The sequence below is a fragment of the Macrobrachium nipponense genome, chromosome 35, assembly GCF_015104395.2.
Source record: "Macrobrachium nipponense isolate FS-2020 chromosome 35, ASM1510439v2, whole genome shotgun sequence".
NCBI lineage: Eukaryota > Metazoa > Arthropoda > Malacostraca > Decapoda > Palaemonidae > Macrobrachium > Macrobrachium nipponense.
The window spans coordinates 66247261-66273170 of NC_061096.1; the positions used below are offsets into that span (position 1 = coordinate 66247261).

Below are 25910 nucleotides of genomic sequence, written 5' to 3' on the forward strand. Positions count from 1 at the left end.
AAAAAAAAAAAAAAAATCAACCATCTCTCCTTAGAACTGAGGTGAAATGGATAAATCTAGTTTGTGAAATATCACCTATCTAGTACCTATATAAGCTTGAAAGTCAAGGTTCCATCGTTCATATATAGCAATTACGCAAGACCAAGAAGCCATTAAGAATTTAATTCTAATGGAACAAAAGATGTATGAAGGCTGCAAAAACACTACCACAAGTCCCTATTGTGATGGAAGCTAGCTTAACTATCTATAATACGGACTGAAAAAAATATAAAGAAATTTTTATTATTTACAACAAATATCACCCTTTCTGTAAAAGTTAATACGTGACACTTTTTACTCCATACAGCTATTTTCAATTATACTGACTACCACGAATATTTTTAATAAAATCAAAGTTACCCATTCTTTGTCATTAATGAAGTTCTGGCTTTCCATTGTTTACAAATTTCATGAAATTACTGGAGATAATAAGCATCACATATTAGTATTAATCTCACATAACCTTTGTACCCAAGCAAGTATGCATTGAAAAACCTAGTATGTATATAAATATTGGAAATCAAAGGGCAGAGATCTAGGTGAAACCTGCCGAGTAATTTTAAAGCTAGCTCATGGAAAACTCTCTCCTTAAATATACCCAACTTCTCGACATAATATATATATATAAAGATGGCTGCCTAGTAGCTGATATGACATAAGAAAATTGTTTAGTATTATGTAACCCGAGGTATTACATTACACCTAATATCTGATATCAACAAAATAATTGTAGATGAAAATGTTAGACAACTAACTGGTATGATAAAGACTCCTGTAGTTCCCACTCGAAAAACTTTAACAAGGAAAGCTGAACTCTATGTACTAAACCTTGGGCCAGCAGGTACTGTTATGACCCTGATGAGCTGACACTTGCAAATTAATATAAATTAAATTCTATTAGTTTTCATAGTCAACGAGGTTAAGATTTTAATATTATCCCCGATTGTGAAAGTACAACTCATTCCAAACATTTTTCTATTTCAGTCATAATCAACTGTTTAAGTTTAAACGCTACATCTGGGCCTTTTTATAAATCTGATGCAATTGTGATAAAAATTGGTTAGTTGTATCTTGAAGTAGATTCTCTCAATCTGCAGCAAATTCTTGTGGGACTTTCATGGGAGTATGGAGTCTTCCACTTGTCTAATTTGTAGTACTTGTATAAGCTGTCTACTTTTCTGAAGAGATGAGGAACCAGTTGACTTCACCATATTACGACAAGATCTTTGGCCTTATGAGGATGTCAGATATTACAAAGTAATTCTTCGTAATCCAATATTTCTGCTGCGATCTCCAATTACTTGGATTGGAATGCCTGAAATAATTTGTTTAATCAAGTCTAAAGTATGTCAGCTGAAGTTTTTTTTTTAAGCGCCTGCTGAGAAATCTATAAAGTGTAAATAACTTCAAAAAATACTTAATAAAATTAGATTTTGTATATACTTACCCAGTAATTACATAGCAAAGAGTGGTCTACTCTACGGCAACCTAAATTCAAATTTCGTGGGTAGCGCTTCAATGGCTCTGTGTAAGTATACAGTGCTGTTCCCCCAAGACAATACTAGGAACAACTTGGCTAATCGCATCCTTCTGTTTTATGCATAATGTCCATCAGAGGGGAGGTGGTGAGCTCTGATCATATAATTACTGGGTAAGTATATACAAAATCTACTTTTATTATAAAAAGATAATTTTTTAATATGTGACTTACCTAGTAATTAAATAGCTGATTCCATACTGAATGGAGGTGGGATCATGGACATATTCTACTCCAAAGTATTAAACCCTGTAATGAATTTGAAATAGAAATCTGCTAGCACTGGAAAAACAATGCTTGTCGTTCCTATCAGTAAGAGAGCTATGCTCATGAATACTGTCTCTGGTTGGTGCTCATCTTAACTCATAGTGGCATGGCAGAAAATCCAAGGGTCACCTCCAACTTGAGGGGAACTTTGAAGTGAGAGGAATGCTCCTATGGCTAGCAAAGTATTATAGGTGACCACCCTTGTCCCAGGTGCACCACCAAAATAGAACAACCAGAAAACACTGACACCAACACTGAAATAACATCATGACCCATCCACTGAGAGTGGTGGGTGCGTCAAGTACACTGTACCCCCGGCTCTCCAAACTCAGGACCTTACTGAAGACGTGAAGAGATAATTGGAGAACATCCTATGCTTCCTTCCACGATGTTGTGCCAATCACTAACAATGGTCTCAAGATGTTGAAAAATGTTGACCTTTTTTAAGCACACATAAAAAAATTGGAATTTTTTTTATAAAATAAAATTTTATTGTATATTTACCGAACAATTATACAGCTGTAGGTTCCCTAAGAATGGCAGACAATAGATTCAAAACTTCCACAGTGGCGCCGCCATCGCTGATGTAGGCGACATCATCTCCCTCCATTTAAGGGAGCTACAGGTACAACTGCCCAGGTAACATCAATTCATTCTGCCCAGCCATCCACCTGCAGGGAGGAGGGAGGGCTTTGATTAATAATTGTTCGATAAGTATGCAATAAAATTTTATTTCAAGAAAATTATATTGTTATGTTACAATAAAGTTTTGTACATACCCGGCAGATATATACTTAGCTATAGACTGTCATCCCTGACAGAAATTCGAATTTCGCGGCACACGTTACAGGTAGGTCAGGTGATCTACCGCCCTGCCGCTGGGTGGCAGGAATAGGAACCATTCCTGTTTTCTAATCAGATTTTCTCTTCCACTTGTCTCCTGAGGGGAGGCTGGGTGGGCCATTTAATTGTATATATCTGCCAGGTAAGTATGTACAAAACTTTATTGTAACATAATATCATTTTTGTACATTCAACTTACCTGTCAGATATATACTTAGCTGATTGGCACCCTTGGTGGTGGGTAAGAGACAGCTAAAAAAAAAAAAAGGAAAAAGACAGGAAGACAACATACGTTGTAGGTAATATATCAAAAACAGTGGTTCCTACCTGTTTTGGCGGAAGACTTCATGGCTACTGTCTAGGAGCCTGTTTCGCCTCAAGAGCCTCAGCGAGGTAGTGACCTCATGCTAAGAGTTCTTGTGGGTCTGTCAATGGGTCTTATCCGCTTACTTGACAGAGCCTGAGGATCTTTGTCAATGGGGTCCCATCCACTTACATGACAAAACACCTTGCCTAATGGCATCATCAAGGAGCACAACACCGATCCCGATCACCTGATCCTAACACCCGGGTTAGTAATGAGATTGAAAGGAGTCATCCCCAACATCCTTTCAAACAACCCTAAAAACTCAACACCAAACTTGTAAAAACAAACAAAACTCATTAAGGATCAGTATCAGCTCCTTGTCCCAGCACAGCATCCGCTGACACATATGGACCAAGAGAGAAGCATCTCTCGTATGTCCCTCTGACATCCTTCAAGTAATGGGAAGCAAACACAGTTGCATCTCCAGTACGTCGCTGCTAAAATATCTTTCATCGACATATTCCTGTTGAAAGATAGAGAGGTTGCAACCGCACGTACCTCATGCGCTTTAACCCTCAGCAGTTTCAAGGATTCATCTTGGCACTTCATGTGTGCTTCCGATATCACATTTTCTAACAAAGAACGCTAGTGCGTTTTTTGACATGGGTCTCTTCGGGTCCCTCACAGCACACCAGAGACTGACGGCAGTTGATTCTTCTTTTGAAGATAAAACTTCAGAGTTCTGACTGGACAAAGAGACCTTTCTAACTCTCTCCTGACCAGAGGAGAAAGTCCCTTGACTTCAAAACTTCTGGGCCAAGGTCTAGAAGGGTTCTCATTTTTAGCTAGAAACAAGAGGTTGGAAAGAGACAACTGCACTCTCTCCTTTAAAACCCACACAGGAGTCTAATGCTTGTAGCTCACCGACTCTTTTGGCAGTTGCGAGGGCCAAGAGAAAAATGCATTTTCTCGTGTTGTCCCTGAACGATGCTTGATGAGGGGGCCCGAACTTATCAGATTTGAGGAACTTTAGAACCACATCTAGATTCCAGCTAGGAGGAAGAGAAGATTTGGTCTTGGAGGTCTCAAAGGACCGTATAAGGTCATGAAGATCTGTTTTCCTCTATGTTCAGGCCCCTATTCCTGAATACAGTAGAGAACATGCTCCTGTATCCCTTAATGGTGGAAACCGCCAAATGTGATTCTTCTCTTAGGAAGAGAAGAAAATCGGCAATGTCGGTCACAGAGGTATTGGAGGAGGACAGCTTCTTCGACCTACACCATCTACAGAAGACTTCCCACTTCGATTGATAAACCCGCAGGGTAGAAGACCTGCGGGCTCTGGCGATTGCGCTTGCAGCTTTTCAAGAAAAGCCTCTCGCGCTGACGAGTCTTTCGATAGTCGAAAGGCAGTCAGGGAGAGAGCGGGGAGGTTTTTGTGGAACCTTTCGAAGTGGGGTTGTTTGAGCAGATCTGTCCTTTCAGGAAGAGATCTGGGGAAGTCCACCGTCCATTCCAGTACCTCTGTGAACCAATCTCGAGCGGGCCAAAAGGGAGCGATGAGTGTCATTCTTGTTCCTTTTGAGGACAAACTTCCTTAGCACTTCCCCCAGAAGCTTGAATGGGGAAAGGCCTAAGCGTCTATGCCCAACCAATCCAGGAGGGCGGCATCGATCGCTATGGCTCTGGGATCTTCCACTGATGAGCAGAAGTTGTCCATCCTTCTGGAGAGGAACGTGGCAAACAGGTCTATCTGAGGTTTCCCCCAGAGGGACCAGAGCTTCTGGCAGACTTCGGAGTGGAGGGTCCACTCTGTTGGAAAGACCTGGTTCTTCCTGCTCAGTCTGTCTACTTTTACATTCTTTACTCCTTGCACGAGTCTTGTCAGAGTATGATGCCTCGTTCCTCTGCCCAGATTAACAGAGCTCTTGCTATCTCGTATAGGGAGAAAGAGCGAGTCCCTCTCTGCTTTCGGATGTAAGCCAGAGCCGTGGTATTGTCCGAATTGACCTGGACTACCACGCCTCTGACGTCCGATTCGAAGTACTTTAGGGCTAAATGGATAGCCAGAAGTTCCTTCGTGTTGATGTGCCAGGACACCTGTTCTCTTGTCCAGGTGCCTGACACCTCTTTCGTTCCCAGTGTTGCTCCCCATCCTGTCTCCGAGGCGTCGGAAAACAACACTAGGAGCGGGTTCCGAAGAGAAAGGGACACTCCTTCGTTCCTCTCTAGAGGGGTTAACCACCACTTCAAGTGGGACTTGATCTCCGGTTGAATGGGAAAAGAATCCGACAGTTCTCCTGTCTTCCGATTCCACATTCGTCGTAGGTAGAACTGCAGAGGTCTCAGGTTGAGCCTCCCCAGGGAAACTAACTGCTCAGCGACAAAAGGGTACCCAGGAGACTGAGCCATTCCCTCGCTGAGCTCCGTTCTCTCTTAAGAAGGTTGGGACTTTCTCCAAGCCTCGAACAATTCTTTCTCGCGACGGAAACCCTCGAAAACCCCGAGAATCCATCTGAATTCCCAGATAGACAATGTTCTGGCTGGGGATCATCTGGGACTTCTCGAGGTTCACAAGTAGTCTGAGAGATCGTACAAGATCCAAAGTCGTTTCCAGGTCCTCCAAACACTGATGTTTCGATTTGGCTCTTATGAGCCAATCGTCCAAGTAAAGAGATATGTTCACCCCCTTCAGATGTAGCCATCGCGCTATGTTCCTCATCAGGCCCGTGAAAACTTGAGGGGCTGTAGACAGGCCGAAGCACAAAGCCCTGAACTGAAAGATCCTGCCCTGTATCATGAACCAATATTTCCTCGATGCAGGATGCAGGGGGACGTGAAAATACACGTCCTGCAGGTCCAGGGAGACCATCCAATCTCCAGGACGCAGAGCTGCAAGAACAGAGTTGGAAGTTTCCATAGAGAATTTCTTCTTCTCTACGAAACGGTTCAATGCGCTCACGTCCAGTACAGGCCTCCACCGCCCCCATCGAGGCTTTCGGGACGAGGAACAGTTGATTGTAGAAGCCTTGAGTGTATGGACCCTGCACTAGTTCGATGGCCTCCTTTTCTAACATCTGGTCTACAAGATGCAATAGAGTTTCTCTCTTGGCAGGGTCTTTATACTTCGCAGACAGTTCCCTTGGGGTCGACGTCAAGGGAGGCCTGTCTCTGAAGGGGATGAGATATCCTTTTGTCACGATCGAGAGGGACCAGGCGTCTGCCTCTCTCACAGCCCATGCTTCTGAGAACTTCAGAAGCCTGGTGCCTACTGGTGTTTGGAGGACTGACACGTCATTTGGTCTTCTTAACTGGTCTGAAGAAAGACCTACCTCTCTTTTCAGTTCCTCTCTTTCTAGAGGGCGGCTGTGGGTTACGTGACTACTTCTTCACAGCAGGAATGGCTAGCCTCGTCTTCTTTGCTGACTGCACCAGAAGATCTTGAGTCTCCTTCTCTGTGAGTGAGTGAGAAATATCTCTCACTAACTGAGAAGGGAAAAGCTGGTTCAAAAAAGGTGCGTAAAGCAGAGACGACCTCTGAACAGGAGAGACAGCTTTTGTAAGGAAAGAGCTGAATACAGCCCTCTTCTTAAGAATTCCTGCTCCGAAAAGGGAGGCCACTTCCCCAGATCCGTCTTGGACCGCCTTGTCCATGCACGCCAATATACTATGCAGGACTTCGGGGCTCAGGAAGTCAGGGTCCTGTGTCTTCTTGGCCAACGCCCCAAGGGACCAGTCTAGAAAGTTAAAAACTTCCAAGACATGGATAATCCCTTGAGGAGATGGTCCATTTCCGACATTCCCCAAGTGGTTCTTGCAGATGACAGGGATTGTCACCTTGACGCGTCCACAAGCGTGGAGAAATCTGCCTCAGCCGAAGCAAGGAGAGCGAGCCCCATTGCTTCCCGTCTCATACCAAATGCCTCTCCTCCCAGAAAGCCTGGAGAGGGGAGGGGGGGGCAGGTAAAGACAGTCTTTCTAGATTCCTCCTTGGAGCTGAGCCAATTTCCAAAAGACTGTAGCGCTTTCTTCATGGAAATGGTCGGGCGCATCTTCGAGGAGGATGATTTAGAGGTCTTCGTACTCGTGAACAACGAACAAGGAGACGCAGGGGCTGCAGGACTCAGAGAGTCTCCAAATTCTTGCAGCAAAAGAGCTGCTAATGTTTTGTAGTCCGAGAGACCCACACCCCTATGAGCTTCTGAGTCTGAAATATCTTCAAGCTCCTGTCCAGTTCTGATGGGAGAAGAGCGATCAACCGAAGGAGAGCGCCTCTTTTCGCAAGGTGAAGGGCTTCTAGCAGTGTCAGAGCCATCTTGACAAGGGCGACTGCCGCCTGTGCGACATCTTGCGTCCCTGCCAGGAGAAGGCTGATCCTGCGAAAAACTCCTATCATTATCAGAGCCATCCTGACAAGGGCGACGGCCACCTGTGCGATATCTTGCGTCCCTGCCAGGAGAAGGCTGACCCTGCGAAAAGCTTCTAGCAGTACCAGAGCCATCCTGACAAGTGTGATGGCCGCCCGTGCGACATCTTGCGTCCCTGTCAGGAGAAGGCTGATTCTGCGAAAAGCTACAAAGAGGAGCCTCCCGGTTAACTTCTCTCTCGAAAGGTGAAGCTGGAGATACTGGCGCCTCGCGCCTGGCTGGCGCTTCGCGTCTGGTTGGCGCTGTCCGCATCGGACAATACTCGCGCCTGACCGGACTGTCCGCATCTGGCGCTTTGCGCCTAGTTGGAGCCTCTAGCCTAGCTGACTCTGTCCGTATCGGACAATAATCGCACCTGTCAGGGCTGTCCGCATCTGGCGCTTTTCTTCTAGTTGGCGCCTCTCGCCTGGCTGGTGCTTCGTTGTCAGAGGATACTCTATCTGCCGCCTCGGACCTAGGACGAGGAGTAGAGGAGAGGCGCTTGGAGCCAGGAACGTCCACCGGATGAGAAGATCTTTTTATAAGAAAAGTCTTTTTCCTCCGAGAAGGATCCTTTTTTAGAACTCCTACCAATGACGAGATTTGCTCCTGCATTTTAAGGAGAATCTTAGTAGCTGTATCCTCCTCCTCATCAGAATGAGGGGAAGGAGGTCTGGATGATGTAGGAGACGATGTAGGAGACGATGTAGGAGACGATGTAGGAGACGATGTAGGAGACTCCGAGCCGAGAGCAGGCGCAATTAAGGCTTTCTTGGTCTCTCCCTCTCGCATGGAGACTCTTCTGGAAAGCGTTCCGGGCTCGAGTCCAAAGTAGGCGCTTTCCAACTTCTTTTCGTAGGACGCGATAGATCGTCCGAACTCCATCCACGTCTGTGAGGAGACGAATCAGACGAGGAGAAGCACTCTTTGAGGATGACTTTCCAATGGCGATCCTTGGCCGTCTGGGACGCCACAGATCCTGCCGAGGGGACGTCTGATCGGTGGGGATTCTCTGTAACCTCCGTAAGGCTTTCGACATTCCTTCTCCTCTGGGCCTGGGAGCTTGGAAGAGGTCTAGGCCTGTGAGCGAGACAGATCCAATCAGACGCACCCTCCACTGCACTGGGGACACTAACATCACTTTCCACTGCACTTTGCTTACCTTCTAGAGCTTGCATTTTACGCTCCATCCACTTGAGGGCAGCCTTCAATTCTGCAATTTCCGATGATGAATTTGCAGTATCTGAGAAGGGAGAAGGTGCTGATACTGTCTGGGAGGAAGCTTTTCTAGCCCTATCCTTCTCCAATTTCCTTAAGTAGGAATTTAAAATCTTCCATTCATCCTCACTCAAATTAACACATTCACTGCAAGTGTTAGATACAAAACATTCATTCCCCCTACACCTCTTGCATACAGTGTGAGGATCTACCGAAGCTTTTGGTAGTCTCACACTACAACCCTCATTCACACATCATCTAACTGCATAGTTAGAGTCCGACATCTTGAGAATAATCTGAAGCCAAATCCAAAAACCAGTCCACAAAAGCGTATGCCAAACCAGAGATCCAATACGTCATCAAATAAATCAGTCCAGAAGATCAACGGCGATGAAAAACGAAAGTCAAGTCAGGAGGAACCAGCAACGATGTTATCAGAACTGGCGACAGAAAATCTGATTAGAAAACGGGAATGGTTCCTATTCCTACCACCCAGCGACAGGGTGGTAGATCACCTGACCTACCTGTAGCGTGTGCCCCGAAATTCGAATTTCTGTCGGGGACGACGGAGTCTATAGCTAAGTATATATCTGACAGGGAAGTTGAATGTACAAAAATTCCATTTTTATTGCAGTATCTTATCGAACAATTATACAGCTGATTACCCATTACAAGGATGGGGGCTGTGGATGCAAGTAATTCAAAAATAACATATGATTCTTGAAAAAATGACCCAAAAGCACCGTTAGTGCCTGTTGCACCTTACCTTGTAAGAGAGCTACTGCAAGAGAATACTGCCTCTGGTTGGTGCTCATCTTACATAGCAGAAGGCTTGGAGTATGACCAATGGGTGCCTCTACATGTAGTGGAAGATCCTCGTAGTCATGGTGTTCACCGCTGACTCAACGGAGATACAACAAAATATTGCCCTTGCCCTGGGCTAAGACCAGAAATAACCAACATGAAAACACAACTGTCACCTACACCGAAATAAAACCTTTACCCACCAAAACTAAAACTAAAATGACTGGCGAGTACTCCAGGTACATTGTACCCCCAAGACTTCCCTTCAACTTGTCAACCTTGATACAAGGTGAAACAGGCTAACAGTGGGAGTAACCCCTATGTTGTTTCGCCCATTTCTATTTCTTTCAAATAATGCGTAGCGAACACAGATTTAAGACCTCCAAAAAGTATTTTGGAAGATAGCAGATAGTGACAAGTTGTGTAAAAAAACTAACTTCGTGCGCTTTCACTCTCAGTAAAGGAAACACCGAGTTGTTAGCTTGAGTGTGTGCTTCGACAATTAATTCTCTCACAGAGAAAGGTGATAGCATTTCTTGAGAAAGGGCGAGGGATTTGTAACAAGCACCACAAACGATTCGACTGACCTCTAATTTTCTCCTTTCTGCAGAGGTAACATCTTAATGCCCTCACGGGACATAAGAGCCTTTGTTCTTCCTGGCCTATCAAGTCTGTCAGGTTCTTGAGAATGAAGTTACATGGCCAAGGATTACAAGGGTTCTCGTTTTTAGCGAGAAAATGGAGCTCCAAGGAGCAAACTGCGTCCCCTTGAGAAAATCCCATCTTTTGTCCATCACGTGTAGCTCGCTAACTCGTCTAGCTGATGCTAATGCAACTAAAAATGTCTTCTTGGCGAGAGTCCTCATAGACAAAGAAAATAGCGGCTCAAAGGGAGGACCCGAAAGCCATTCAAGTACTATATCGAGATTCCATGCTATTGAGCCCTTTGACAATTTGGAAGTCTCGAATGATTTAATTAGACCGGAAAGATCACTATTCGTGGATAGGTCCAGTCCTCTGTTTAAAAACTGAAGCCAGCATCGCTCTGTATCCCCTAATAGTTGAAGGCGCAAAACGCTTAACGTCCCTTAAGAATAGAAGGAAATCCACTATATCGTTCACAGATGTTTCAGAAGAAGAGACAATTTGTTTACACCATTTTCGAAACACTCCCCATTTAGACTGGTATGTCTGTTAGAAGAATCTCTTCTGCAGTTTGCGATAGCTTCTGCAGTTCATTTCAAAAAACCTTTCGCTCTGACGAGATTCCTGACAGTCTGAATCCTGTCAGTGCCAGAGCGGATAATCCTTGGTGGAATCTTGCGAAGTGCGGTTGTCTGAGTAGACATCTCTTTTAACGGAAGAAGCCTGAGGAAATCTACAAGCAAGTCGAGGAGATCTGGGAACCATTCTTTCTTTGGCCAGAACGGAGCGACTAGTGTCAGAGAAACTTTTTCGGGAAATGACACTTCGTCCAGAACCTGTCTTATTAGGCCGAACGGGGCAAAGTCGTACGCTTCCTGGTCCGACCAGTCTAGTAACATTGCGTCTACTGACCATGCAAGAGGGTCCAGGACTGGAGAGCAAAACAGCGGAAGGTGGTTGTTCCTCGAAGTTGCAAATAGGTCTATCATCGGCTTTCCCCAAAAGCTTCCATAGGTCTATGCAGATCTTCCGTTGAGAGTCCATTCCAACGGCAGTGCTTGGTGACGTCGACTTAGTTCGTACGCCAACACGTTCATTTTCCCTTGAACAAATCGAGGGATCAACGAAACTTGAAATTTTTCTGCCCACAGAAGCAGATCTTTTGCAAGGTTGTAGAGGGTGAAGGAGCGCGTTCCCCCTTGTTTCCTGCTGTAGGAAAGTGCTGGAGAGTTGTCTCCACCTGTCCCGTCACAAGATTAGAGAACACCTGAAGTCCCAGGTACACTGCTAATAGCTCCTTCACGTTGATATGAAGAGAGCGCCAAGTTTCCGACCATTTCCCAGACGCTTCGTTTTTCCCCAACAGGGCTCCCCAACCTGCGTCAGATGTGTCTGAAAAGAACTGAAGGGTTGGGTGGAGCGGACGAAGCGAAAGACCCTCTACCAGTCTTGGTTTTGAAAGCCGCCATGCTATGTCCTACTTGATTTCGTCTGTAATCGAGAACACTGTCAAGTCCGGTCGAGTATTCCTGCACCATGATTCCTTCAGGAAGAATTGTAGGGGTCTCATGTGCAGCCTTCCGAGTTTGACAAAATGTTCCTCCGAAGCTAGTATTCCTAACAGACTGGTCCAATGGTTGGCGGAACAGGACTTGTGGTCCAGGAAGTCCTGGACTACTTCCAGACACAACTGGAAAAACCCAAAAAACTTGAGAGTTCAGTCATCCCCAAATAGAGAATGCTCCGAGTCTGCATTAACAGAGATTTCTCCTCGTTTATAAGAAGACCTAACGAGTGAGTTAAAGAAAGAGTCCTCTAGAGATCCTTCATACACAGACTTCTAGAAGAGGAGCGGAGAAGCCAGGTGTCTAGGTAGAGTGACACTGATGCTCAGGTGGTGTAACCACTTCCTCAGCGGAGTCAGCACTCGCGTAAATACTTGCAGTCCTGTCGAGAGGCCGAAGCAAAGAGCTCGAAACTGGTAGATCTTGCCCATGAACATAAACCGAAGGTATTTCCTGGGGTCCTGGTGAATTAGGAGTATGCGTCCTGCTTATGCAGGGATACCATCCAATCCCCTTGGCGAAGGGATTCCAACACAGAACAAGTAGTTTCCATATTGAATTTGGTCTTCTGAACAAACAAGTTCAGTGTGCTTACATCCAGTACGGGCCTCCAGCCCCCTGATGACTTGTGGACTACAAACAGACTCTTGTAAAACCCCAGGGATGGTCTGTCGCTTATCTCCTCTATGACCGCCTTCTGCACAAGAGAGTATTTCTCAAGTTAAAGCTACAAACTTCTCCGATCCTGGAGAGTACGCGGGCAATGCAATGGGAACATTGGATAGAGGTGGAGTGTCTTTGAATTGAATTGAATTTATAAAATTTGTGGCCATTTGCCACGCGCCGGAGCCAAAGGCCATTCAGCGCATATATATCGACTGGATATATTTACTAATACAAGAACACTTATATAAATCAAATTATTAATATCAAATTCATATTAAAATACTCAATTAAATATCATAAAACAAATGGATTTCCTTAAGAAATTTAAAAATCTCCTCTGTGGGAGCACCCTCTCCTAAAATATCTGACAAAGGTTTGTTGGTGAAACCAAACAGACGCCTATGATTACAATAAAGAGGACAGTCAGCAAATATATGCCTCACTGTAATGCCAACATTACAATTGGAGCACTGAAGAACCTGCCTCTCTGTTCCACTAGTTAAAAGATACCCGTGTGTTAAAAACGTATGCCCAATACACAGGCATGTTAAAACTACTAGATCTTCTATCCATCCTAACAGAAGGTGAGCAGGGATGAACAGAAGGCCTTATCGATTTCAGCTTTAAATTACTATTTAAGTTGGACCAGTGATTCTGCCACTTAGTCCTACAAAATGATTTAATAAAAAGTTTAAAATCTTCACAGGGAACCCTCACAGAGTGGGAAGCTAGGGAGGAAGCTGCCTGCTTAGCGGCTGTATCAGCCAGCTCATTACCACGAATTCCCACGTGTGAGGGAACCCAACAGAACTTCACACTGATGTGTTTTCGAGAATGCAGGAGGACCAGCCAATCCTGCACCTCTTGAACGAGTTAGTTGATTAGATGGCATCAACTTCTGGAGTGCAACTAGGGAACTCTGGGAATCACAATAAATAATATAAGAGTCCCCAGTACTACCTGTACTAAAAATAAATTTCAAAACGCTAAAAATAGCATAAATCTTAGCATTAAAAATTGAGAACTTCATTGGAAGGCTTTTTTTAATTGTTCTCTCAGACGATGACAGAACATCCAACTCCATTTGCTGATTTTGACCCATCTGTATATACAGCAATCGAGTTACTATGCTCAGAAACATGGGCCAAGAAGCTACTTTTAAGCTGAACACTGAGCTGATCTTTTTTTGGCAAATATCTAAAGGAGGCCTACACCAAGGAGGGAATTTAGAAAATGTAGTTTCCATAACCAGTGGAGGAATAAGGCCTACCTCTCTCGCACTGATGTTTAATCTAACTTCAAGGGGCTTAGGCAATGCAGGTTTAGTTGGTGCTCCGTCAACAGGATGTTTTATACACTTAAAATTTGGATTAGATTGAGAGGTTAGTGCTCTTGACAAATATCGGAGACCCTGTTCCTCCCTCTGAATGAAAAGAGGAGGAAAACCAGAGTCTACATAAAGGCTCTCAACAGGAGAAGTTTTAAAAGCACCTGTACAAATACGCAATGCCATATTGTGTACTACATCCAGCTTGCCTAACAAGGTCTTACATGCCGAGCCATAAATCCGAGATCCATAATCAATCTTACTCAAGCATAGGGCCTGATAAATTCTTAATAAAGTAGTACGGTCAGCTCCAAAATTCAGGTTACTAAAACTTTAAGAATATTGCACCATTGTTTAACATTTACTGCAGTCTCAATTATATGTTCAGCAAAAGTCAATTTTTTGTCAAAAATAATTCCTAAATATTTGACTTCATCTTCATACAACAATATACAACCTTCTAAAAATAAGGTTGGAATCTCTTCCCTTCTTCGTGTTCTACAAAAACGTATAGTTTTAGTTTTCTCAGCAGAAAATTTGAAACCTTTATTAATTAGCCCAGTAGTAGCAGCATTAATTGCAATCTGAATTTTAGTACAAGCTTCAACTGCAGTAGCTCTACTACACAACAATATCATCCGCGAATGCTTGACCAGTTACTCAAACAGGGAGATGTTCAAGTAAACCATTAATGGCAATATTAAAATAGGTTGGACTAAGCACACTCCCTTGTGGAATGCCTTCTTCCTGAAGATACTCTGATGAGAAGGTAGAGCCAATTCTAACTTTTAGGAACCGGTCAGACAGGAAGTCTTTGGCAAAACTAAACTTATTGCCACCAATATGCCATTCAACCAGCTGCATTAAAATACCAGCCCTCCAGGTAGTATCAAATGCTTTTTCCAGATCAAAGAACACAGCAATGGTTTGATTTTGGACTGCAAAAGCATTCTGAATCTCACGTGAGAGAAATAATAAGAGGTCCAAAGTACTTCTATTCTTGCGGAAGCCAAACTGCCTCTTCGATAAGAAGCTCTGTTTCTAATAACCTTACCAGACGAAAATTCACCATTCGTTCGTAAATCTTGAAGACACAGCTGGTAAGAGCAATAGGTCTATACTATTAGGATGACTAGGGTCCTTTTCCAGATTTCAATAAAGGAACTTTAACAGAGTTTTTCCACAACTTGTATGAAGTCCCCGAGCACCAGAATTCTTTTAAAACATAGACAAATAATTTTTTTGACTCCAGAGGTAAATGAGAAATCATTGCATAAATAATATCATCTTCTCCAGGTGATGTTGGAGAAGACAAAGATAAGGCATATTCGAATTCGACAATACTAAATGAAAGGTTATATGCCTCAGAGTTAGAACAAACAGGCGAATTAACTATAGTCATGTTTCTAATTTTGCAAAATTCAGGGGAGTAGTGACTGGGGCTTGAAATGCTTGAAAAGTACCAAGCAAAGGCCTCTGCCACCTCTCTTGCATCCGATATAACTACCAAGTTGATTTTCAAAACTGGTTAAGGAGAAGTGGAAAATTTCCCTAGAATTTACGGATTCTATCCCAAACTAAAGAAAGTGGTGAGTTATACTTTAATTCTGATATGTACCTAACGAAGGACTCCCTCCTTGCTTCTTTAAAGACTTGCTTTTGCTTGGCGAGGTTTTTCTTGTAAATTATTCTATTAACCAAGACAGGACGCCTTCGATATCGCTTGTAACTAGCTCTTGCAATTTTCCTAGTCAAGGCACATTTACCATTCCACCAAGGTACCAGTGGACGACGGGGTTTCCCTGATGTTTTAGGAATTGACGTCATTGCCCCTCCAATCAGTACACTAGCGAGATATTCGTAGGCAGCCGAGGGGCAAGGAAATTCATTGGCCTTACGATTAACTTTGGTAGATTATTCATACAGCTGCCAATCTGCTTCCTTTATCTTCCACTTGGGTAAAGATGGGGAGGGTGTATTTTGTACATAATACTTAAGATGGATGGGATAGTGGTTGCTCCCATAGAGATTTTCATCCACTGACCACTTATAGTCTAATCGTAATGATGACGAACATATTGTAAGATCAATTGCTGAACTGGAGTTATGGGCTACATCAAACCTTATAGGAGAACCGTCGTTCATTAAAACTACATCATTACAATCTAACAATCTTTCAATTATAAGCCCACGGTGATCACACCTACCTTCCCCCACAAAGTATGTTTTGCACTGAAATCCCCCATCAGAATGAAAAGCTGAGGTAGTTTGTCTAAAAGTGATTGCAAATCTTCAACCTCTAATTGTCTTGGATTGCCAGCTCTGTCCACCAATAGTGTTTCTAGGCCAGGTTCTAGATAAAGAGATCACAGAGTGACCCATTTGTTGATGACAATCTGTGTTACACAAGCTTGCAGTATGGAGTCTAATTGGATAACTTTTTGTGGTAATGACTTGGCCGCAATAATACATGTGCCACCTTGAGCACGTTCACCTACAGGTGGTGGAGATCTGTGAAAAATAAAGTTCTGTCCACAGTTAAGAGAAACATTACCAACTTTAGTCTCCTGCAAACAAAGGGCAGCTAAATTATGCTCCTTGAAAAGGACCCGGACCTGTTCTCTGTTTGAATGGAAACCTCGTATGTTCCACCGACATAGAGCCATTATTTACTATTAGATTTTTTTTTTTTTTTTTTTTTTTTACTTTTTGGACTTGGATTGGGCTGGTCTGGAAAGACTTGGTCTTTGTTTCGTAGATGAACTTGGCAGATCCTCAAGAGACCTGCTATTTCCTCTCTTGGGAACCCTACTATGGTGTATTTCTAAGAGGCACCGTCTCTGCAGTGTGCACCTGAGCCTTACGAGGTGCATTGAACAAGGTGTCATTCTGGGACATACCCAGATCAGGCAGTGAAGCTGCCTGTGAGGCTTCTACATCAGAAGCCCGAGAGACCTCCCAGAAGCCCAGAGGAGGCCCATCGGGAGGGGACAAAGGAGCCTTCTTGAATGAAGGCGGAGATGCTGAATGTACTTCGAGCTCAGAAGGGGATAGCTGAAGCTTTGACTTTGAAGTTGGTATTCTAGATTGATCTTTATTAGATTTTCCAATTTTCACTACATCACTATATTGAGGTCTTGGGAACAAGTTTTTTTGCCTGGCCAATACTTAGCTGTTCAGCATGTGCTTTCTCTATGGCTGCCACTTCTTTTTTAAATGACTCACATTCCTTATGCCTTGCATTATGATTTCCCTTACAATTTATACATAATATTGATTGGAACATTCGCCTTCATGCTTTTGTAATGAGCAGGCAGCACATAACTGGTTTCTAGTACACACCTTTGACGAGAGACCATACCCAAAACAAATGAAGCATTGAAGTGGTTTATGCTTTTTTATGGTTTGTGTGGGGCGGACGTGTTGAAGGTCTCTCTCACATTTTTTCACAGATAAGAAGGGTTTTTCGCCCTTGGTGATTATACCTTTTATAGTAAGCAATGTGTTAATAGTGCCTCCACGTAATACCCGGCATGTAAGCCGGAGAGTGTTATGCAATTGCAGATATTCTAATATTCTTTCTGCTCCAATCAGTGCCTTAGAAATCTTTCAAATCACAGCTACTCGAGGCCTATTGGTCTTGGGAAATGGGTAAAAGAATGCAGTGTATGTGTTATTGCTTGGCCCTTCCCTTACCACAAAAATGTCATCCGACCAACCTCCAACCGTTGCGAACAATTGTCTGTACTTTACACAATACCAATCTAACCGTTCCAACGTTGAGTCCGCTATACAATCTGTCAGTGATATCTTCTCAGATAAGGAAATCAACGTTGCATATACGAAATGCAAAGATCTGATACCAGAGAGCATCCTCAAGGAGCGATCCACGAAGAACTTGTCCTCACACAAAAAAATATCATATATCACTTAGTGGCTAAGGACCTGCTCGGTGGAAATCTACGCCGATGACCCTTACAATCTGCCTCCAAAGGGGCCCGCTGACCTAAGCCTACCCGCGGTGTACCACACGGCAGAAAATGCCTTCCAAACAGCAAAATCCCTCTCAGAAATATTGGGAAAAAACTCAGAAAAAATCGAGGAGACCAATGATAAATTATCAAGAATCTGGGACGTGATCAAAGGACTGCAGGATTCCCTAGACAGTCTTAATACGGTGGAAACAAATAATCTCACACGGATCTGGGATGCGATCAAAGGAGTGCAGGGATCGATTGACAATCGCACAGATAGCCACCAAACTCCTATGAATGCGGCATCCAGTTTTTCCTCGCCTCCCAGCAACACGGAAGTGCCCCCTTCACCTGTAGGCCATTCTGAGGAGACAGTTGGTCCCCCAACCTCCCCTCCCTCCCCAGTGCCTCCGGTGGAAGATAACCTTCCGGTGATGATTACCAGCCCTTGTGATCCTCCCCACCCTCTCTCTCTCCCCGCCAACCCCCCATCGTAGATGCAGATGAGAGTGATCTAGAGGGGTCTGGCGGCTGGCAGATACAAACAAGCAGAAAGAAGAGAAAAACCTCTCGTTTGGCCGCTGGACCGGAGCCCAACATTCGTATTAGAGTTTCACCTCGCCCGACACCTGAGAAGAGATGTCACGTAGCAATTCACAATCTGCGCTCATCGGTGACGCTAGACGCCATAGTGGAGAGAGTCAAGTTTCTCACTGAATCCGACCCACTTATCTCTCACGAACTCTCATGCAGAAGTAAACAAAGTGGCTTACAGGATTACCTGCCTATTTCAACACCTCGACTTTCTTAAAGGCGAGAACTTCAGTCCTAACATATTAGTTTCAAGATATAACCTAATCCGGGACCAACCACCCCCAGGGGAACTTACGGTCACTCCAACCAGGGTCATTTCCACCGCAAGTGCCAGCCAACCGCCCACGGCAAGTGACTGCCCACTCCCCCTGGATAACCCCCCTTCCACCCAAATGATCAACGAATTCATCTCCCATCTTCGTGAGTAGCCATGGATACATTAAACATAATCTCTTGGAATATTTTTGGCCTCAAGCGGAACATTCCTCTCCTGAACATGCTCTGCAAAAATTTCAACGGCATCATTGCATTGCAAGAAACGCTCCTCTGGCCTCATGACCTTGCCATCTGCGATTCAATTCATGAAGACTTCAGAACCTTCTCGACTTCATTGATGCAAGTTACAGATCAAATCATAGCCGGTCGCCCGAAAGGGGGACTTTCTTTCCTGTGGCACAAATCGTTAGACAATATGATAAAGGTGATGACCTAAAGGAGTGACAGATTGCTTGGGCTTCAAGTGACAGTAGGGAACTCTAAACTCCTAATAATTAATGTTTATATGCCATGGGAAAATAACAATAATTTTGATCATTACTGCATGATCCTAGGGGAGTTACACAGTATTATTCAAGATTCTCCTGCTGATCATATTTGTATAATAGGGGACCTTAATTCTCACCCCACAAAACAATTTTATAATGAACTTACTCGCTTCTGTCAAAATCATGCTCTCCAAATTAGCGATGTAATGCTCCTCCCTCCCTCCTCCTACCCATATGTACATAATAAAGCGGACGCAATTACAACCTCCTGGCTGGACCACTGCATCACATCTCCACAACTTCATGATTCTATTATGACCTGCAATATTAGCTACGATCTTGCAAAGAGCTACGATCACATCCCATTACAGGTGTCATTCAGTACCCCATCCCTCCCTACCGTGAACCCACTATCTGACCGCCCACCAGCGGTTAACTGGGAGTTTAAAAACCAACAGAAAACCAGATACTTTAGGGCGACAACGGAAACCAGGTTGCGGTCAATAATTCAACCGGCTGACGCCTTAATGTGCACCAACACAAAATGTAGAAATGACCACCACAAGAGGGATCTGAATGAATTCTATTCGAACATAATCTCCGCTATGCTTGCTTCGGGCAGGACTGCCTATAGATTTCGTCAAAGTAATTCTCGTAATATACCTGGTTGGAATGACTTTGTTAAGGATCTGTATACATACTCACGAGAAATGTTTTTACTGTGGAGGCAAAGTGGCAGTCCGAGGGAAGGACACACTGCATTACTAATGAGGCAGGACGAACTATACCAGAGAGACCATGAGACTTATCACTGTTGTGCACAATGACATTCTGAGACATCTCACAAACACTCCACGCTACCACTCCGCCACACAGATTTTCTTAGAAAACCACCTGGACAATTTAAAAATCATTGTAAGGCGAACACTGTCCAGCCTGGTAACCCGAGTGAGAAACAGCGGCAACTCGCTCATACAAAGCATCCTAAGGAGTGAAGCAAGAAGATCTAAATTGTGGGAAAGATGGGAAAATGAGGCCTTTGTCCCCTAAAGGACTTAATCTCTGTATTAGCAAGATGTCATCTGCAGATTTTGTCATTATTATATTTATTGCTGATATTTTCTTTTTTCATTATTTCTGTGATTACTATCAAGTTAGTTTTTTTTTTTTTATACACATTCAATTTATGTATTTAGCCCTCTGGACCCGACTACTGTAACCACCTAAGGTCTCTAGTTGAAATTTAAGTTTTATAATCTGTGCACTAACTGTTACAACTCTCAATGCATTTTTTTTCTCACCAATATTATTACTATTACCAGTATTATGATTACTATCTTTTATGCTACCTTAGCTATTTTGTGGATAAGTGCCGATTACTCATTTTTCCTATCATGTTGACTCATATCTAGATTGTGTATGTTACTGTGTATTTTGTATATTCATTGTATATGGCTCTGAACCGAAATAAATTATTATTATTATTATTAAAAGGTCTAACATGAAATCTCTCCTTGTCAACATATACATAACCAAGAACTTCATCATTATTAAAAGTGAAAATAATCATTCTTGACCTTGGAACCTTGAAAATCTCCCACACTTTATTATCACACATTTCCAGCAATTCCTTATCAGACTGTTCATATAGGTCTTGACTGAATACCACTCCCTTAGCGTAACTACCAGTTCTCAAATGTTTCCTGAAGTGAAAAAGATTACAAAAGTCTGATTTTGTTGAAACAATCAGCCACCTGGCTGGTAGAGGTGTCCTCACCTTATGTTTCCCATCTGTAGTTTCCAGACTAACTCTAGCTGGATAAAAGGAACCTACTTCAATATTCTGGGGTATTTTATGAATTAATACACACTAAGTTTTCCTTAGATGAACACTTGAAAGCATTCATGGCATTCTTATAAGTAGTAAACTCAATCCAAACCCTCCAAAATGCAAAATCTTCAGTTTCACAATACTTAATGACTTTAATTTCACCATACCTTCCAAACATTTCCATAAATGCAAAACAATTTAAATCTGAGGAGAGAGAATAAACAAAGGATTCTCTCACCACTGCCAGAGCTTTCCATAGCCACATTCAAGGTCTTGTCATGGGTCGCCTTCTGGACAATTTAATTTTCTATAGGATTGTCCTTGTCCGTGCCAGAGGTCGAAGAGGAGGGTAGTGTCAAGAGGTCGCATTGTCCGGGGGAGTTTATCATAGGGTCGTTATTCATTAATCCTTCAGCAGAAATTTGAAAAACCTACTGCAAATCAGGCAGAAAACCAGGCCCCCCACACCAACCCCTCTCTCACCAAAGACACTCAGCAGAGACTGACTCCCATATGTCCACTCCCTACCCTACCCCGAAGGGATAGCTCTATCATAACAGGAGTGGCTCAAGTGTTAGCAAAACCGGCTTGATAGGACTGAGGGCATAACTAGTATGCAATCATCTCCATTCATGTTACAATAGAGGGCAAACCGGATAGAATGCCGAGAGTCCTACCGTAGACTATACCTCCCCAGATTTCGCAGCCAAGTCCCCCATAGGTAGTTCCACCCCGATGGATATTGGTATGAAATGATATAAACATCCTAAGGGTCCAAACATACTTGAGAGGCAGACCAAACCTCTAGTGTCTCTGCCATTTGGATCAAGAAAGAGCCAATGCGCAGAAGCCCAGCCCCTGCCCAACCTGTAAGAAAGTTTTAGTGAAGAGGGGGGGACAGCTAGGTTGAGCAACTGATTTAAAGATAGTAGAAGAGTGGAAACAAATTTAAGTAAGAGGAAAATTAAGACTTTTGGATTCGAACTGGGAGATATTCGAACGTGAAGATATTTCTCCCAGTTCGAAAGCCCTTTTGCCCGCTATGCATTTTCAGCTGTCAGCTGAAAATGTGCAACTTCGTCAAGGCAGTCTCAAATCAGGAGGGTGGAGTGCCTTTGAGAGACAGGGAGTAACCGAACCAGAGAACTTGGATCACCCAGGGCTCTGCCCCTCTGCAACTCCATTCCTCCCAAAAGAGGCTCAGTCTGCCCCTACCGGAGCATGAAGGATTGAAGGATCACTTGGATGATTTGGGGTCGGGTTTGGTCGAGAACTCTGTCGGGTGTCGTAAATTCGATCGAGGCCTGACGAACTGTCTAGACCTGCCCGAAGAGATAGGTGACAAGAGAGGGTTCTTGATTCACCTCATTGTTCTTCGGACATTGTTTGCTTTTTTTTATCCAGTTCATCAGCTCCTGCAATTGTTGATGTAGAGGAACTAAATCCTCATCTTCTTGAGTGAAGTCTTAGCAACTGGGGTTGTGGACTTCGACACAATCGACACCGGAGGTCTTGCGCCAGTGGAATTATCTGTCGCATGCAAATTCGAAGGTAAAAGTTTGACAGCTTGAGGAGTCTGAAATCTCAACGGACTTGGAATCAGTCGTTCCACAAGAGTCGAAGGCTGCTGTCGCTGTCGAGAGAATCCAAGGCGAAGTCCATGTAGCTATGCTACATGACAGGCAAGGGTTGTCTACTTCTGTTCCTTTTCACAGGGGGTGGAGAGAACACCTATTCAGTTGAACGTCTCATCAACGGACGGGAGGCCGAAGAATCACTCAACTGTCAATAACAGATTACTGAACGACACACCTTCCCCATGGTGTTTAGTCGAATCCTGCTGTCGCATCACAGGATCGACGGAGGAAGCGACTGTCAGTGGGCAAAGCCCAACAGTCTCCCTTGGACCTCCGGTATGTCTTCTCCCTGAGGCGGGGGAGCAGGACAGGGACCTTCGTCTAGGAGAACTATCGGGACAAACAGCCACCCCCTAAGATTACACTGCACTGACACTTTTCACTTCGCTAGAAGTCTTTTCCAAGAAAGACTTTACAGATAAACTTAACTACATAACTGTATTAGCTATTACATAAAATTTCTATTCAAATTTAGACTCGAGGCTGGCAATGGTGTCAGGAGAAACTCCACGGGAAGTTCGCAAGGGAGTTACAGGTGCAGGAGGAGGAGGACTCAAGATCGGAGACATAATAAGAGAAGGAGAAGGAATTGGAGCAGGTGCTTCAATAGAGAAAGCAGCAGCAGCTATACTAGTCTTACTTTCAGCTCTGAGAGCCTCCTTCCTCTTCCTATCCTTAATTACCTTCCCCGAGTGAGAAACAAAAACTTTCCTTGCATTCATCACAAGTACTCTCTAAACAACTCACAACCCTTACACTTAATGCACTTAGTGTGTGAATCATATATTGATTTAACTAACCTAGTTTTGCACCCTCCGGCGCAAAACTAACTCCTGAAGGACTAGAGTCCGACATGATGGTAAAGCCACAAAATTGCAGAAAAGAAATTCAGCTAACTAACTTCAATCTCACAAACATGAAGTTGAATACTTCACCTATATTGGAGAGATATACTTCCCAACCAATGAAGAAAAAGTTTGCACTGACCACCGATGTTCACCAGAAGCCGGCAGAGAACGAATTGATGTTACCTGGGCAGTTGTACCTGTAGCTCCCTCGAGTGGAGGGAGATGACGTCACCTACATCAGCGATGGCAGCACCACCGCGATAGTTATGAATCTATTGCCTGCCATTTGTAGGGAACCTACAGCAGTATAAATGTTTGGCAAGACACTGCAATAAAAAATAAATATATAGTATATGCAAAGATAGTTTATGCCTCCGGTAGAGCGACAGCAGAATGGTCTTAAAGAGCAACAAATGACTAAAAACTATGGAGGAAGTGGTTAACCTTTTATCCTTAGATTTCCTCCAAAAGAGGCCAAAAGACATTCCACAACACTGAGTGTTTCTCAAACATGAAGCCCATATAAAATGGAAAACCACAAGTTTAACAGAAGAGACTGGTTCTTACTGTAACTTCCTACGGTATGGATGGTCATCCGATTCCTGTTGCAATGTAAGCTAGGGGTCTTTAGCTGTGTAAACAAGCAGGAATGTACTGCATGACTAATGGCTTCTGGTCACTGCGAGGGTTGGTTCAGGGAGTAACTTTGCTTACCCTAGAAGCAGAGCTATCAGGGCACGCAAAGTCTTCTAATATTCACTCCAAATCATGGTTAAAACTAGTAGTTGAACACTTTTATGAACTAGAGAAAATAGAAGACGAAAAACAGCTTTATTTATCAGAACAAAAATTCTGAATCATCACAGTGGTTTATGGGTTAATTGTGATGAAGAAGAAGACTTTAAGAGACTTCTGTTGTACAGTGGGTGTACTATTGGGTACAGTGGGTGTACTATTGGATAAACAAACAGACAATACTGAATCTAATGAAGTAACTATCCGATGATTCTCGCAATGGTAATCGAGGAGCGCCCAACAGGAACCAAAAGCGAGAATCTAAAGCCAATCCGAGACATGAGTGTGATGGTTGGCAAGAGATTTGAGTTAGGTGTTAACCCTCGACAGAGGATAAACAATACTAGGACTAACAAGATCTCAGTGAGAAGTCAGTATTCTACCCCTCACTCGACACTGTAAGCAGTTGCCTGGTAGTATATTTCTTCTTGGAATGAGTTAGTATTATACAGCTATTGAGTGCACAACAGATACATTCAAGGAATTGCATGCTAATTGAAACACGAGGGAAAGCAATCCTCTTGTTCAGTGATAATACCAACCCTGTGTTGTTGTTGCCAAACAATACCACTAGACTTCTCAAAAGTCAAACCCGGAAACTTTTGGGGGCACAAGAGGCTGTCCTAAGTTTTGGTTAGTTACGAGAAGGTACTATTTTTCTCACTGACACACTAGAAGGACTAACTCACCAGCATGCGCCTATTACTCGGGCAGTGCAACTGATAACATACTCCTGTTGCAAGAATATAAAAGTACATTCGTAGGCTACTGGTGATCGAATGCCAGCTTAATTCTTCTTCACTTCAAAAGAGAACAAGAATAATGACTTGAGGCAGATATCCTTTATTCTATAATGCGAGCAAATGAGAAGCTATCCCGAAGGACAGCTTCTACGGCAATAACAGGACACAGAAGAAGACTAGTCCATACAAAACTGGTTGTTCCTAAAATGGGAACACAGGAGAGGTGGATCTCAAACTACTTAGTGATAAGCCATCCTGAACAAATGAATGTAAGTCTGGTGATATCCTTAGAAGGGAGAGGATTGACCGTTCTTTCCTGCTCTTCTCGGAACTGGCAGGAAGGGGCGATAATGTGTGTGATCATCAACTTGTAGTGATAGCAAAGTAAAGACTTAGGAAAATGTATTTGCCTCGGCAAGAAAAGCTTTCAGAAGGGAGAGAATGGGCTTTCACAGACCAGATGGATTCTTCTCTTCCTACAACTGGTTAGATCGAGGGAACGCAGGAGTTTGAGTGGAGTTTAATGTGTCAAAAGATGACAAGAACTTTCCACGTCTCGTCACTCATCAGTCTTCGTGATAAAAAAACCTCACAAGAGGACTATACAGAAAGCTTCCTGCACGACTCAAGTGAAGTCGAACGAGAAGACTTATGTTATTGGGCAACCAACAGCTAGTGCTAAACTACCAGCAGCTGGTAGCAGGGAGTGTGTGGAAAGCTCCGCACTAGGTGGAGCATGGGATGCAACATTCTTACAACATGCAAGAATTACTTTAAAAATAAGCATTTTTAAGATAAGCATGAACAAGCTACTTGCATGCAGCCTGATCCCAGTAAGTAAATAAATGCTGAAGTTTTGTGATAAAAGAATGGACAACATTCTAGAATTACTTTTAAGGTAATCATTTACCCTTGGCTTGAGAATAGCCTATGTCCGGTGAACAATCACAACTGCAAAATGACTGCTCTAAGGTAATTATTTACTGTTGCCTTTATACTAGTTTATGGCCAGTAAACAAATTATAAAAAAAAAAGTTTTGCCTAAAAGAATGACTTAACATCAAGATTACTTAAGGCAACTCTTAACCGACGACTTACAT

The 25910-nt window shown here is 43.4% G+C and overlaps 1 long non-coding RNA gene across 1 annotated transcript in view; it reads right to left on the reverse strand.

The window, feature by feature from the left end:
• Positions 1 to 200: 200 nt before the first annotated feature.
• LOC135208276 (uncharacterized) overlaps positions 201 to 25910 on the reverse strand; it is a 31657-nt gene continuing 5947 nt past the window's right edge. Inside the window, exon 3 of the long non-coding RNA XR_010313151.1 lies at positions 201 to 1354. This is a non-coding gene — a long non-coding RNA (uncharacterized LOC135208276). The remainder of the gene's footprint in view (positions 1355 to 25910) is intronic.